This window comes from Vigna unguiculata, chromosome 9, assembly GCF_004118075.2.
Source record: "Vigna unguiculata cultivar IT97K-499-35 chromosome 9, ASM411807v1, whole genome shotgun sequence".
Lineage (NCBI taxonomy): Eukaryota > Viridiplantae > Streptophyta > Magnoliopsida > Fabales > Fabaceae > Vigna > Vigna unguiculata.
Genome location: NC_040287.1, coordinates 8,599,254 through 8,616,858, shown reverse-complemented (window position 1 = coordinate 8,616,858; position 17,605 = coordinate 8,599,254). Strand labels below are relative to the sequence as shown.

Below are 17,605 nucleotides of genomic sequence, written 5' to 3'. Positions count from 1 at the left end.
AGTTAATTCTTTGAGTACGAAAAGAACTTTATTCTATGGAATTTTCTATTTATTGCTTAACATTTTGATTTTCATTATTATTTTAAAGGATGATTACATTTGACAATACAACCAAAACAAAAAACAATCATTTTCATAACACATCTCATTAACTAAAAAGCAAAAACTCCAAGGCCACTTCAAATTGAGCAATCAATACAAATATTCATTCAAACGGTACCAATGCAAATATTCATTCAAATGGTACTAGTAGTGGACTAGCAGTCATAATGCTCTTAATATAATAAGTGTTGGAGATGTAGCATTTGAAAGTATCTACCTATAATAAACCAAATATTAAAGGAAATTAGAGTTGTTCCCCATTAGCAAAATTAACCAAAAGTTTCCTAGAAGCATATTTGTTGACAAATTCCAAAAGTAAACAAAAAATATCGTCTAATGCGGTGTTGGATGTTGATAATTTGTTTCTTCGTTAGGAACACTTCCTTGATCAGATACCTAACATATAAAAAATAATGATAATTAATAACTTTCAAATAATAATATCAAACATATATTAATTTAATCAAGATTTAAATATTACCGTTGGTGCATGATGCATAGTAAAATCACGAGGCAACTCTCCTTGATAATTTTGTATCAAAAAATTAACCATTGCCTTCATTTCATTGAGTTGGGCTGTTAATGTAGAAACCTATTTTAAAACACAAAATTAATTAAAATAATCAAAATAGAGAAAGTAACTCTTATTTTCTACTTTTGAAGAAAAAAATGGAGCTCTTTTGACAATCTTGGTTTACATAACATATTACTTTAAACATATTCAAACGTCAAATTTGATAAAAGTAATGCATCATGATCAAAACTAAAAAATTAACCTGATTTTGTAACTGAGCATTAGAAGGATAACTTGAAGATGTTCCATTATATGAATGACCCTTGGAGCCAAACACTTTAGATGGGAAAGGACCCAAACCCAAACCCCTAACACGTCCACAATGTAAGCTTCCGAAAGCAAAAGCTAAGGAATCAGTACTTGATATTTCTTTTGATACAAATGATGATGATGTTGATTCATATACTTGAATTTTTTTCCTACAAAGAACATAATAAGAAACTAATTAAAATAACACAAAGTATGGTTGACAATTATAGACTTTATTAGAATTGAACTTACATTGATTTCCCTCGCTTCATCACTCACAAAGGCTTCATTAGCATGTTTATGTGTTGTATCCATACCTCTCCTCTACTAATCTTGTGGCCACACTCTTTTTCCTATAAAATTCAATCTTTGGAATAGTTTCCATTGTTGAAATGTGAAAAATACCTGTAACCATCCAATAAGATCACTACATATTTCTTCAAACTCACCTTAACTTTGTTCACTCACTCTCTCATACCCACTCGGTTCTTTCTTCCTTCTTTCTTCTTCCTTCGCCAACCCATTTTCTTTTTCTTTTCTTTTCTTTTTCATCCAAATATGTCCTCCACTCACGCAAACCCAGCAACATCATCCACTCTCATCTTCCTTTCAATCTTACTCCTTTCTTTTGCAACGATAACAAAATCTGACAACCCATTGTGCCTGTATCTTGTGTCTTTACACAAATATTTACATTCTTTTTTTTTGTTTCTTCATTCACATATGGTAAGGCCACATTTTAAGGTCCCCAAAACGGTTGAAGAATGTCAAAACTGAAACAAACATCCTTAGATTCCCTCCTTTTGCAATCCTATATTAGTTACCTTTTTTTTCCTCATACTCGCAAATTTTCAATGTTTGAATTACGTGTGACTTTTATCTTGCTTATTCCTTCCTCAATATAATTTTCCTATACAATTGGTTGTGCAAGAGAATTAAGAAGAAACAGGGGAAAAAAAAGAGCAGGAAGTACCCAACCAAAGAGCAAAATTTGATATGAAGCACTTGAACAGAAGTAGCAATCACAATTACGATGATTGTCATGGTTGTGGTGGATGTTGCATCACACTGCAGTGGCTATGGCACTATGGCAAAATAAGCAGTGAGTTAGGGAAACAAAATCGCAATTAATGACGAAGGGAAACAAAATCGAAACGAAAACGAAATTGACGAAATATGGAGATGAAATCGAAATCGAAATAAGGAGATTGGTAAAATGTCGGGAGACGAAATAGGGAGACGATATTGGAAGGAGGGAGATCGATCTTCGTTACCTTAAACTTCAAACATTAAGACAAGAAGTACGGTGGAGAAGAGATTGGTGGAGACGAACGATGGAGAAGAGAATGGTGGAGACGAACAATGGAGAAGAGAACGGTGGAGAAGAGAACGGCGGAGACAAATGTATGATTCTGTTTTGATTTCTTCTAGGTTAACATGGTAGCCACATGAAAGAAAGAAAGAAAGAAAGAGGTTTGTCTATTAAACATTAAATTAGGATTTAAACTTTATGGGAGTTTCTTGAAAAACCCCAGATACTTAACAGAGATTTTTTTAAAAAACTCTAGTACTTACCGAGGGTTTTTAAAACCTCAAGTATACCGTTTTTTACTTGAGGTTATTATACCCCCAAGTAAAAAAACCCAACTAAAATTATGTTTTTTTGTAGTGTAGAAAGAGAAAACATGAATTTGTAATGTTTACTTAATTATTATATGATTAATAGAATTACATGTATTTTATTGATAAAATTTATCGATGAATAAAATATTTCGTAGACAAAATTTTATATTACTAATAAATGCAGTCATCAATAATTCATTTTTGCACATCGATAAATGTGAAACAATTAAAGGGAACATAAAATTTGTAATGTTTATTGTATATTTGATGGGTTTATCCATGAGTAAAGTTGACATCAAGGAGAGAGTATTTATGACAATCTTTTATTGATGGATAGTGTGGTAGGTAAGTTATTTCTATAGTAAGTGTATTATTTTTATTGGTAAGTTAAATAGGAAATTAACAACATTAAACTTAGATAAACATTTACGTCATTTTCATATTATTTTGGACTAAATATTATTATAGACAATATCATGTACTTTTTCCTCATGAACAATCTAAAAGATAAGTTGTAAATAAATAATATAATTGGCAAACAACTACAGTTGGTACTTCAATTACCAAACATATTCATTCTATCTATAGCTAAATTAAGCAGAAGATTCCTACATTCTTGACCAAACGGAGGAAATTCATGATCGATATTTATCCATTGCGTTGAATCAATTAGATGATGAAAAAGCCTGTAACATCTTCTCTCATCTGCATGTTATCTAAGGTTTTTAACATCTTTTGGGTTTACAAGCAAACACTTAAGTATGGTATGATTAAAAGATACCAAACAACTTTCATAAGGGTCCATCCTTTTCTATCTCTTGACTATTATCTTCACTATTGTTTTTCTGTTTATAGTATGATAACCCACACTTTGGACATGTTTTCAACCTTCAAATTCTTTCTTGTATAATATGCGAGCATTAGGACATTCATGTATCATCTTATACTTTATTCCCATCAGACAAAAATTTTTCTTGGCCTCATAATTACGAGTAGGTAGTGTATTTCCATATGGAAGCATTTCCTTCAACAAAATGAGCAATTATTTGAAACTTTTATTGGTCGACCCATTACCTTCAAATTCATCAGCCTTAACATCGTTGACACCCGTGTGAACTTAGTTGAATTGACATACAATGGAGTCTCCACATTAGTAGATATTGTCTTGTACACATGCATTTGAACAAAAGCTTCTACACCAACATCGTGACTCATATCCTCTAACCAGTCTTCCTCCAATCGCTTTTCCATGGTGGAATCGACAACATCTTTTGTTTAGGAGACATGGGAAGTTTATTAATTCGCTATGTCATGTCCAAGCTGTGTAGCTTTAAAGGAAACCATCACAAAGAAGGTATTCCTTAGTTTTGGTTGCATACAACCTTCCCCTATTCAAACTGTTGACATAAGGACATCTAAACTTGACTTCATCGCCGCTTCTACCTTAATTATGTTGTGCAAATATTATAAATTGTTCTACTCCTCTCTTATACTCATTAGTGATGCATGATGAATTAATTCAATCTCGGACCATACATATATGTATTGAAATTGTATAAATAATTTCACCATTCTTTAAATGAATGAGCATCCCACTTTTGTATTGAAGGTGTGACCCTATCTCATTCAAGAAGATTCACTTTTTTAATTCATTCATACATATCAATTTTAAATAACATTACTTAATTTTCACAAAATTTTTTTCCAACATTTATGATTGGTCTTCTAGTTACACAAAATGAAAGAGGTTATCAACCACATTCAAATATGCATTTGAAGATCAATACAAAATACAGTTAGCAAAAATTCACAAAATTTAAGATACACATATTAGAAAAATATATATATATATATATATATATATATATATATATATATATATATATATATATATATATACTAATAAATTATTAAAAAATGATTAATTTTCTTAAATTATCTAATCCAAACAATTCTAGATTCAATACCTATAAATTATTAGTACGTCTCCTCTTACATTAATTTAAAGAAATATACATTTAAAGAAATATGCAATTTGTTTTTCAAAAAATAGAATGTAATATATAATTTTCGTATTGAATCTCAAATAAGAAACTAAAACTCACTCGATGAAACAATTTCAAACAATCTAAATTTGAGCATACGATAAATCATGTTTAAATGAAAATATATTCAATAATATACTACAAATGTAAATAATAATTTCAAACAAACTAAATTTAAGCGTATACAACAAATCAATTTTAAATAAAAATATATAAATAACATATTAAAAAATAAATTATGCAAATAATAAAAACATATTATCATTCATACAAATTTTAAAGTCATAGGTGACAAGGGAGAATCTAGGAACATAATTCGAAAACAAGAGTTGGACAATGGGAAGAGCAAGGCTCGCATTGAGAATTGTGGGTTGGATAGTGAGAGAAGACGAGGAGCAAGGCACATGTGCGATGGTCACTAACAATGAAAGAGAAGATGAACCTCTAATGGCGAGCAACGAAGCTGCAAACGCACGCGAGATACTCAGACGAGATAGGTATATTTAGACAAGAAAGAAAACAGGAGAGATGAACCTGAATGCAACTTTTTGTGGCTGATTCTAAAGTCATAACAAGAACAAAAACCTTATATTTCGCACCATAGAAGTAAATGAAGGTGTTCACAGCAATGGAAGACAACAACTATGTTATCTGGACAAGTAAAAAAATGTTAAAATTAATCCATTTTAGGATATATAGACTACGGTTCATGGTAAAACTGCTGAGTGTCTGAATATAGACCGGAGTTTTATCTAAACCTTAATAATTTAAAAAATGTCATCACATTTTTATATAGATTACAATTTTGTTTTGACCGTGTAACCTATATTGCGTAATTAATTTTTATATTTGCACCAGAGGTTTAACCTCGATCGATTGAAATCTTAAGTTCGATGGGTGGCTCCGCAAAAGATGCTTATGTATATATAAATTCTCTTATTTGAAATTTTGTAATTAAAGTCCACAAAAAGTCAAATTTTATAAGAAACAATACTCATGAGTTTCTCACCAATTTATTTTATGCTTTATTCAAAATAATGATTTATTCTTTATAATTTCTCTTTCTCTTCATCTGTTTTCAGAATACACTTATCTTTCTTGCACTTCCTCGTTCCTTTTAATCTTTTTCAAGTTGAAGTCTTTATTTATTTATTTATGATTTATTGTTTTAATTTTCAGTTTTATAATATGTATTCCAACAGTCCTTTAGCAAATTTATTTAAAAGTGCTTTAAAATTTGAGTTATTTTCAAATTGTAGATTATTATTTTATTTTATCTTAATTTTTTTTCACTTACACTTTTTTAATATAATGGATAAATTTGACGCTAGTATGCATTTAAAGAATCACACATATAATATAGAAATAATCATATCAATGTCGTCTAATAGATCAATCTGTACTAATTTAACGTACGTAAATTATAAATCATAAAAGGAATCTTAAAATAATTTTCTTTCTTTTATTTAAACTATTATACATCGAATTACAAAAATTTTCATTAAAAGTTGATTCTTAGAATAAAATAAAATATTTTTCCAATTAAATTAATTTTTAAAATTATAAAAAAATTAAGTGCAAATTAAAAATTAATAAAATATGGATTCTTATAAAAATTTCATCTTAAGAATATTTTTAAGAAAACATATTGTATTTTCTTAAAATTGATATGGTAAAGTAAATAATACTTTTTACAAGTAGATTGTTTAACTAGAATAAAAAAAAAAGAAAAAAAATATAAGAAATAGTGTGGTGGATGGGGTTGAAGGAGGCAGGGCCCAGTGGAGAAGGACATGAAAGATGAGAAGACAAAATGAGAGAGCTGGCGACATGTGGCATCGGCGGCGCGACAAAAAGTGACGTGGGTTGTGTTGGAGAGTGAATGACGCTAAAAGCATAAGCGCGTGGGTCCTTTCATTCGTAGGTGTCAACTCTTAAATCTCGCCTAACTTTTCCTTACTCTCATCTCTTTCTGTCACTGTGGGACACTCATCCCTCTCTACCGTTACAACCTGACCATTGTGGGACCCGGAAACAACTCACAATTTTCTTACAATTACCTTAGTACCCTTTGCTTTTATATACATATATATATATATATATATATATATATATATATATATATATATATATATATAAATATGATTTTTGTCTCAGTAAAAATTGAAATTATTTTTACTATTAAAATTTTTAAAATTTACATTTGTTATAAAATTTGATGAGAAAAGATTTTTTTTACTACTTTTATTATGATCAATTTTAATTGGTAGTTAATATTTTTGTAGTTAATTATTTTTTATAAAATTATAAAATTTGTAAGTATTTCTTACAGAATTTAAAAAAAAAATTTTGTTAAGTTTATTTGATGTTTCAAACGCATTTCAGAATAGTATTTGAGTTGTTTACATTGTTTGATACATTTTCGCTTTAATGTTAACTCAAATATTCTCATGAAACGTGTTTGAGACGTCAAATAAATTTAACAAAATTTGATTAAAATAATTAAGTCCACGCATATCTACAATTAGAAGACTAAATTAAATTAAAATTTTGAACATAGAGTAATTTCAATTTTCACTAAAATTAAGAAAAAATAAATGTATTTGACTATATATATATAAAGTTATAGTATTTAATGAAATTTAAAATTCACTTTAAATTTTATCATTAAATTCTATAACTTTTTATCATTGTATATAGGTATCACTTTTTTTATATAGAAATATGGAAAAGGTAGTGCCTTCTTTGGAACAGTGGAGAGAGGAAAATGGAAGGGAATAAAATAGTAGGTTTAATGTACTTCTATTGTCAATTTTTATTAAAAAAAATTGTTTTGCTGAATATCTATATTTTTTATACTTTTTAGTTGATATTTTGTTATTTGATTTATAATAATGTGAATGTCTTAATTGTTATTTTATGTTGTCATTGCTTATAAATTTCAGTATAAAAAATAAAAAGTGAATTAATTAAATTTTAAGTTTTTTTATTGTGAAAGTATGTCAAATATGTTAGAAAAGAATGTGATGTTAAGTTAAATTAAGAGACGATAAATTAGTTTTGAAAGCTTTTTGAAAAGATTTAGTTTTTTTGAAAATGTTTCAATATTATTAATAAAAAAAGTGGTAAACAACAAGATAACAAGGACAAAGAAAAAAAAATACACAGAAAATTTATATCGATTTATATTACAAACGATCTTTCATCTAGTCTTGGTTATTCAAGCTTAGAAAAGTTAGAATCTACTATTTTTTTATCTTTGTACAACCAAAACATATATATAATAAAATAAGTTAATACAAGATCAACTTTTACATAATCAAGAGGGTATTGTTTCCTTGGAACTATGCAAGAAAATACTAACCCAATCAACTATTGAACACACAAAAGGACATCAAATGGAAACACTCTAGCAACTTAGTAAAAGAAATAATGTAACAAAAGTTTATCACAACAAAATCAATTGACAAGAGAGTTCCAACTCAAATGATCTTAGATTTATCTTTTTAAATAGTATTGGATGCATAAAAGAGTGAATTGAAGGTTTTGTTTAGAGTTATGGAAACACTAATTAGAAACTGATTCAAACATAACTAATCTATTATCCTAAGTTGGTAATTGATTATTTTGAGTAAAGTTTGAAAATTAGTTAAAACATTTTCTATATTTAATTGATTATTACATGAAATAATATATTATTTTTACTTTTCATGTATTTCAGAAAACGAATTTAATTGATTACTCAAGAATTTAATTGCTTCATTTCTGATACTAGTTAAAAAGACATTAATCTACTCTTTGTTTTAATCGTTTAATTAAATAAATAATCAATGATCATGTTCTAAAACATGTAAAAAATGATTAACCTTAATATATAAGCACAACCATAATATCTTTTTCACATGTTTTTTACTTTTTAAAACAATTTTTTATTGATTAATTTTAAAAAAGTAGTGTGCTAGATTGAAAACTTGTAAATACTTTGGGTGAAAGACTCCCAAACATGTGCAATGAAAGCTATAACATTCGATACATTTTCAATATCACCTCTTCATATATCAACATCAAAACAATTAATATTTGATACATCTTCAATATCACCTCTTCATATATCAACATCAAAACAATTTCTCTTTCTCTTTTGGCTTGAGTCTACTCTTCAAGTCCACAAAGACACACATGAAAAGAGGGTTTAATTGTGTAGTTAATATATATATATATATATATATATATAAAATTCTTGAAAGATATTTTTTAATGATATAAAATTAATAATTATTAATCCTAGGTCAGTTAACTCTTTACTTGAACTGAAGTGAAAGTAGAAATTGTACATGATAAAGAGTTGACATAAGCTAGTCTCTTAAGATAGCTATTGATGCAAAGTAACTTTAACTCGCATCCTAAGAGATCTTTATGTTGAGATGTTCTTTAGTAGATCCTCTTAATAATCTGAGGACGAAAACATTCCTTATAACACCAAATAAACTTGAAGAATATTTTTGTTAAGTATACCATTAAACTTAGAATTGTGTGTTTATTGTTTGATAAAGACTTTGCTTATCACACAAAACGAAGACTACAAAATGATGCATCTTTTTTTAAAGAAAATGATTGAGTTTTACATGATATGTTGTTTATAAAGCATATCATCTTTCAAACAAAGTATTTCATGTTCCATACTTTATTTTGAAAAGCACTTAACCAAAAACTAAGGTTGTTGCACTTTACTTTAACACTCATAAATTCAAGTATTTTCAATTGAATTCTTATTAAAAATTGTTATTATATTAGGTCCTTGATCAATTGGACTATCGTAACTATTTGATTTTGTAGTGTCAAACAAAACATTTAGGCAAAAAAAACTAAATACTAAAACCCTAATTATCTATATATAAAATAACATTATATCCTTTTATAAATTAAATACCGAAAAAATGAACAATATAAAAATGAAATGCTAGAACCCTAATTATCTTTATACTAGTGAAAATATGTTTGCCATGTGTATGTGTGTATTTTTTTATGATAATAAAAAATATTTTTTATAATTTTATTATAAATATAAATACTTTTTTATAATTTTATTGTAAATAGTTTTATTTATTTTATAGAAAATTGTATAATTAAAAAATAGTTAAATTTAAAAAACGGCCAAATGAAAAAAAAACGGTTAAATTTTTTGGTGGTTTGTATGAAATTTTAGTTTTAAATTTCATTGATACCGTAAATTAAAAAGCATAATACGCGCAAACTTTTTAATATAGAAAAGGCTTGACCTAAATTAACTTGACCTAGTATAAATTTTGTAATATCCTAAAGAGGATTTGTACTAGTACATAACGTAAATAATAACATAGTAATAATAAAATTTATATAACAAAATATTTATGATACATAGATGTTGTTAAATCAACTACACAATAATAAACAAAAAACTAATTCATATAATTATACATATAAGTTTACAAAAAGAAAAACAATACAAAGATCTTTACAAAAAGATAACAAAGTAACTTATAAATTGTATGAGACTAAAAAGTTTGTTTCATATTGCATATTGTATAATTTACTTCTCAATCAATCCATCTAGAATACTAGAATATGTGAAACTACATAACATTAACTTTGAAACTATATAACATTAACTCAGTAAGTAGTAAAATAACATAAAAAATAAGTTTATCATTAAACATTCTATATGTTGGTGTATGGAGTCGAATTGTCATAGAAGATCTTGATCACTCCGGCTAATATGTTCGAGGTGTCCTCTACTTGTATATATGAAGTGTCTTTAGCATGTCTCTTGAAAGAGTAGGGGGATGAGATACCTATAAGTACTCTGACACTCAAGTTAATGAAAGTATATGGTAATTTTGGTGATAATGTCAAAGTTAAGATACCTTTTACTTGTGTTTTAGTCACCTTTACATACATGGTTCTCATTTATGGCTTTCACGAGCATTTATAATTCCTTCATAATGTTCATGAATGCTTTTGGTTTGTTCTAGTACACCCAATGCTTTTATAATTATTATTTATAGTAAGTATTATTTTGTATATATTAACCTATGTAATGATTAAATATTTATTTTCACAATAAACAAGGTACGAGTATCATTCAAGAAAATTTAAATGTAATTTCTCCATTACATGCTTCGTCATGTTCATACATTTTTGAAGAATATACTCTTTTCTCGGTTTGTATAATAGGTCCCCAAGTCTTATATTGAAGAAAATCCCTCAAATTTCAGAGAATTTGTCACTAGTTCAGTGGGAATAGTTATTTACAGAAAGTTGTCAAAGATTCTTAAGTGCTTAATACCCTCGTTGGTTTTGCACAACTTTTGGAATTATTGGTTGAAAGTTGTGATCTTGTGTACTATAATTGGTTAGAGCACAATACTTTCTAAACTGTGTCTTTCAATTTCTTTATGGAGAAAAAGAAAGGACATATGATGGCTACCAGCACTCACTCACTAATCTAGATGATAATTTATAATTTATAGTCATAATCTTTCACAAATAATCATTATTATATTTATTTTTTATATTTTATTATGCAACTATAGAGTTGCAAAGGAAAGAGTTTTTCGAGATTGTCAAAAAATAATAAGCGAAAGACTTTTACAAGTTTTATTAAGAATTGTGTAGAGTAATTTTTCAATTAAATATGGATTTTTTATGTTGATATAAGGATTATACTTGGATCCTTTCGTGACTTAGAATAAACTCTCCTTTAAAGTTTATATGTTCTCTCTCATCTATCATTGAGATAATCAAAGAGTGATGTGTTGAGGAGTTCTATCATTCGTTCAGGTTCTTCTTAATATTGTATTGTAACTTTCTTCTTTTGAAATGATGTGAAATACAAATGGTTGTGAATATTTTATCTATTTGATGTGTTGTAAAAGAGTTATTAATATCTTGACAATTTTTTCTATATACACTTTGAGGAGAGAGAAATAAAAGAAAAAAATAAATATGTATACACTTGTACATAAATTCATTATTTTTTAATTTTAGATTATATTATTGATGGATTAAATTGAAAATTATTCTTATTAGTAGTCAACAATTCACTTGATAAGATGAGATGCTCATTTATCAATTGCTCAAATTTTGAATAAAAAAAATGAAATAATTTACAAATGTAACATTAAACCAAAGTGATTAAATCAAGAAGAATAAAGTTTTTAATCTCACATAGAGGAGTAACAAAATGTCTATTATCCTTGAAATATGTGGAAACGAACTATTTATAATACATTTGATGAATTTTTCTATAAACACTTTGAAGTGAAAAAAATAATAAGAAAATTTGAAATTAATTTATGTATAAACTAATTTATATATAAGTTCTCCCACATAGTTTTTCTAAATCTTTATATACAGACTGTATATAAGCTATTCTATTTTATGGAGAAACACATTTCATTTAATTCTTTTTTCTTTCCTATTTTAGATGATGCGTGATGGCAAGATGACAATGATTCTTATGAATGTCAAAATTCCACTCGAAAAGATGAGTGACAATATCAATTGATCCAAATTTGAATCAAATGTTTAATTATTTCGGTATTGTTTCTATGGAGAAACTCATTTCATTTATTTTTTTTTCTTTCATATGTTAGATGATATCAACTGATCAAAGTTTGATTAAATTGTTTAATCATTTGGGTAAAAGAAAAAAAAAACAAATATAAGATAAAACCAAAGTAATAAAATAAAAAAGAATAACATCTTTAATATCATGATGAGAAAAATAACAAAAAGCTTATTGCACCGATACTTCTTTCAAAATCAGCATCAAGAAAATATATTAACGTATATGTAAATAAGTTTGATTTGGAGTTACTTTCAAATTTATTATATTATGGATGTAAATGTTGATTCATGTAAAGGATTAATACTTTATTCAATCAATATAAACTTCCACCGAAATGAGTAAAAGTTAAGTACAGTGTTTGAAATATTCCAAAAGCATAGATGCCAAAAATGAAAACTGTAACCCAACCATTTGAATGGGAAGAAAAATATGAAGAATGCGATATAAAAGCTTAATGAAATTCATGAAATGAGACTTATCAACAACTTCTTACCGAAACACGAACTGTTCATGATGTAATGAAATAGACCACACCACTAAGTTAATAACCACAAAATTTACCATAACTTCGTTGTTATATATTCCCCCTTCAACCCCCATACGTAATGATCTTTACAATTTATGTTTGAAATATAAAGAATTTCATTGGGTTTTGTATTTAGATTATTTCAAGTTAAACTATGATTCTTAAGAAACAACAAAAAGAACATAGTAGTTCTTTGCCATGAAAATGGTGAAAATGAGTTGAGCAACACTTTGTGAAAGGCATGTTGGGAGTGATTTCACAGAGTTAAACGATGAAGCCGTGTAGGACTCAATTTGATTTACTTTTTTAGATGGGGGATTTATCATGTGCCATAAATAAAAGCACCAGATGGTACAAAAAGGAGACACGTATATTATATTTTTGGACAAAATAAGAAAAAAAGAGGGCATTGATGTTCTCATGTCATGGCATTGCAGCTTCAAAACGCAATTCAAGCATCATGGAACGGGAAATGAATGATTGAACTTTTTCGAATGAATGAATTAACTAAACGTTGAATCGATAATCGCACATACAGACAAATCCTCTCAGTATATATATGTCTTCATTTAGTAACACCAACGAAAACAAAATTTTTTATTTTTGGAATATTGTTTAATTCTCTCTCTCACACACCTATGTATAATCAGAACAAATTTAGAATTTAGTTCAACCGGATGAAATTGTATATAACAGAACCCAAAAATATCAAGAGTAACAGAACTATAGGAAATAACTCCCAGAACATTTTCTGTCGCAGATGACTTAGAAGTGGTCGTACACTGATAAATATGTTAGGACTCATAATAGCTGGTTTATAGTAGAATAAGTGTAGTATCGTTCGAAACTACAAGAAACAACGTTTTCAAATATATAATTGACTTTATCAGAGAATGTCCTGAAATTGATTGGGTAAAAATGAATGTTTGACTGAGTTAAACATTCTGGTTTATCATCCACATGAACAGAAAGAGAAAGAGGAGAGAGAAAAAAAAAAAAAAAAACTTTCAGGGTCCTGATTTCCACAAGGAGCTTCACCTGCAGAAGGTAAATGCAGATAAGTTTGTTAATATTAATTTGTCCATGTCAAAGGAAGCGCGTGCACGTGTTTCCAAGAAAGGGAATCCAGAGATTTTCATTTTTTAATGATTACTGTTCTTGATTCAGTCCCCACAACGAAGAATTAAATATGCAATTCAAATATTACAAGAATAAAGGTCATTCTCTAAAGATTTGGCCGTAGAATCCAGATATATAAAAAATGAGACCAAGCCATGTCTCATTCTAGTATTAATTTTAATAAAAGCTGATACACAGTAATCATGTTCATATCATACAAACCATAACAACAACAACAACAAGACTGGAGTATCAAAGCACCAAAACAGAGTTCAGAAGATTTCTTACATATGTTTCGCTATTGTACAGTAGAGTGCATCTTTTAGTTAAAATCTATCGTAAAAACAAGGACAACATCACAAAGAATAAATAGTAAATGCGGATATTCTTTTTCTGCTGAAAAAGTTGGCTTTGTTTTCTGCATTTGATATCAGTAGTTCCATAAGGTAGCAAGGTCCACTGGTGCAGCTGGACCAATGGGGTTGTTTTGATTCTCAAAGAGCCTTTTACCCACCTCAAGATTTGACACAACTGAAGAGGTTTCGGCGTTGACATCAGTAGAAACACCTGTTTCCTGTGAGACACTGACCATTCCGTGTCTGGTTCAAAGCCATTCCTCAAGAGTGATCCTTTGTGAAAGAAGGATCTGAGGTAATGGTTTGAAGAACCGGGTGATGGCAAATTTGGTGGAGCCTGAAGTTGATGAAACCCTTGAGTGGAGTAAAACGAATGGTTTGAAGAAACGCCATAAAGGGCGTTGTTGTTGTTGTTGTTGTTGATGATGTTGATGTCGATGTTGTTCAAGGAATCGAAGATCCCTCTTGGAACTTCAATTGGATTGGAGAAGCAGGGCACGTAAACCTGTTCAGTCGCACTCAGTGCTTTGGTGTTGCCAATGGAAGGCGAGGAATCAGTGAGAGGTGGCAAAGCAGAAGAACCCAATTCGTTTCCGTATGAGTCCAACATCATTATCCCAGAAATATGAGTCTTCTTCCCACCCGAACTCTTCTGAAACACCCTGCAAATCACCCACTCGTTCTGCAACACGCCACTGAATTAAACTCGGCAACAGAAAATTCTCATGACTGAAACAACATGGTGAAGACAAAATTATTGTAAATTAGTTACCTTTGCAGTTTTGGGGAGGTTGGGGACAGAGAATTTACCCTCGAGTCTATATTCATGCATGACCCAATCAGTTTTCTCTCCTTTGGGTGCCCTTCCTTTGTAGAAAACCAAAGTTTTCTTCATTCCCACAGGAGATTTCCCTCTGAAGATCTCTTTGTCTTTCCCTGTGGCCTTCCAGTATCCTGCTTCAGTGGCCCTGTTGGTCCTCAAACCGGTTGGGTACTTTCTGTCTCTCACACAGAAAAAGTACCATTCTTTCTCTCCCATTTTGGCCTTCCCTATAACAAAAAAGCATGCACATAAACTTAAAAAACTTAGGAGCCAAAGCCAAAACCAAAGTAAGACTGAACTTATTGGTTTTTGCTTTGAACTTACATGGCAAATCCCAAGGTTCAGACCTGTTCAAGTCCACCTCTCCAATGGCTCTAGCTGAGAAGCTTATCTCAGTTACCTTTCTGTAAAGGTAATGAGTAATAAGCTCTTCATCAGTTGGGTGAAACCTAAACCCTGGAGGCAAATCCATCGGAACCTCTTCCTTACACAGAACTGAAACGTTTTCCATTCCCACTTTGCTTCCTTAACCAAGAATTTTGATCAATAACAGATAGACACCAAAGTTTTAATTTTCATTGGAGAAACAACATGGCAGGAGAGAGAATGAAATGGAATGCCCTTTTCTTCTTCTTTATATGGTTTTGTTTTGAAATAGCTGAATTCAGAAGAATATTAAGCTAGAGAGAAAAGGGAACGATGGTGGTGAAAATCATGGAACTGAAATGTGGTGGTAATGGTAAGTGAGGGTGGAAGAGGTGTTGTTAATAGGTGGATAAAGAAGCAGAGAGAAAAAAGAAACCCCTAAATACTGGTGTGCTGAAGAGAAAGAAACGTGGAATGTAAGGCAACCTTTCTTTAGTTATTTATAGCTCACACCTCTTAATAATCATAATTTCATCACCCTAATTTTGTTTTCAGTTTTGACTCAACACACACAGTGCCCAAATACCATGCATGTAATTATGATATTCTCAAGTGCTTACTTTGCAAATTCACTGTTTGTGGAAAACATTAATTTATGTACAAATAACCTAACTTGGGAACTTTCAAGTTTTTAACACCAACTATCAGACAAGACATTGTTGTTCATTGGTTCTTTTCTTCTCAACTCGGCTCACATATTCATAATATTTTTATTATTATTATTTTGGCAATGGGAAGGAAAGAGAGAATTAGTGTCACTGTGTCAGGTGGTGCAAAAAATTAATGTTCATCATACAAAAGGCATCATCTTGCTTTGGAGAATCAGTTATTTTCTCTTTATTTGAATTTAAATTACTAATTTGGCCTTCAGGGTTGGTTGTGGAGGCAAAACGCCAAAAAAAAGATACGAGAATAATAAGTGGCTTTTATGTTAAAGTTTCCGAAACTGACATGGCAAGTGTATTTTCAAGCCATTAAAAGTTGAAAACTGGAAATGGATACTTGCAAAGCCAGGCAAATTAAAATTTCCTTTTTCTTTTTTGTGCACTTAGTGCTGAAATTGTGAATTTGTTGTGACACACTAACTTGAAGTAAAGAAGCGAAGATAAATGAAGCACGTACGTAGCTCTCGAAAGACACACTTGGAGAATATCTGCGATTAAGTCTTGGAGGCTGGCAAATGGCAAATCCAGCTTCGACACATTATTTCAATGTTAACACGTAATTTAATCCCGTAATTCAACACTTCAAAAATAATTTATGTATATAAATATTTTACTTTTGATTTTGAGAGGCCAACAACTTTAATTTTAATTTATTTTCTACCTTCCTAAGGGGTGAAATATGATCATACACCTCTACCATGTTTTTAGAAATGGCATTTTAAGAAGTTACTTTTTAAAAAAAAAAACTTTAAAACGTTTTATGAAAAAATATATTATATGGATTTTTGTTTTGAAAGAAATTGAAATTATAGAATTTTATTAAAGTAATTGGATTATGTAAAATTATAGAATTTAAAATAACACTTAAAAAGTAAAAATTTGAAATTCTTCTCATTTTCAAATTTATATTCCAAGTTGTTTTAGTTTTACATAAGTCCGAATAAACTTGACTTTAGCTTGACATGAGATTGACCAAACTTAGTCTGACATGGTTGTAACTGATGTCTTAATTTAACTCGACTTGGTTAAACCTAATTCAATTTCTCTTGGTCCCATCTAGGCCCAACTCGACCGAGCTTGACTTGACATAGACCTAACTCAACTTGATTGAATGTGATCTCGTCTAACCCAACTTGACTTAGACTCCAATCTACTCGGCTCGATCGACTCGAGGCGACTCAGTTTAACCGAGTCCGGACCCACTCAACTCGACCTGAGTTGTGGCATAATTAACTTAAGTTAGGTCAAGGCAGACTCAACTTGACCTACACTTGACTTAACCTCGTCTTGATTGGACTAGGCCTGACCTGGTCTTGATTGGACTAGGACCCACCTAAGTCTAGCTCAACCCGATTAAACATTGGTCGACCCCAACTCAAATGAATGTTAACCCACTTTAACTCGACTTGACCTAAGCATGGGTTGACTCAGCTCGACCTAGACCTAGGCCAACTTGGCTCAACTAAGCTTGCTTAGGTCAACTCAACT

The 17,605-nt window shown here is 29.6% G+C and overlaps 1 long non-coding RNA gene and 1 pseudogene across 1 annotated transcript; both read right to left on the bottom strand.

Moving 5' to 3' along the window:
* Positions 1 to 455: 455 nt before the first annotated feature.
* Positions 456 to 967, bottom strand: LOC114162184. Its single transcript, XR_003599152.1, has 3 exons — positions 879 to 967; positions 584 to 694; positions 456 to 498 (listed from the first exon to the last, which is right to left on the bottom strand). It is a non-coding gene; the product is annotated as an uncharacterized LOC114162184 (long non-coding RNA).
* A 13,073-nt stretch (positions 968 to 14,040) lies between these two features.
* LOC114195986 lies at positions 14,041 to 15,860 on the bottom strand (annotated as a pseudogene).
* Positions 15,861 to 17,605: the final 1,745 nt, after the last annotated feature.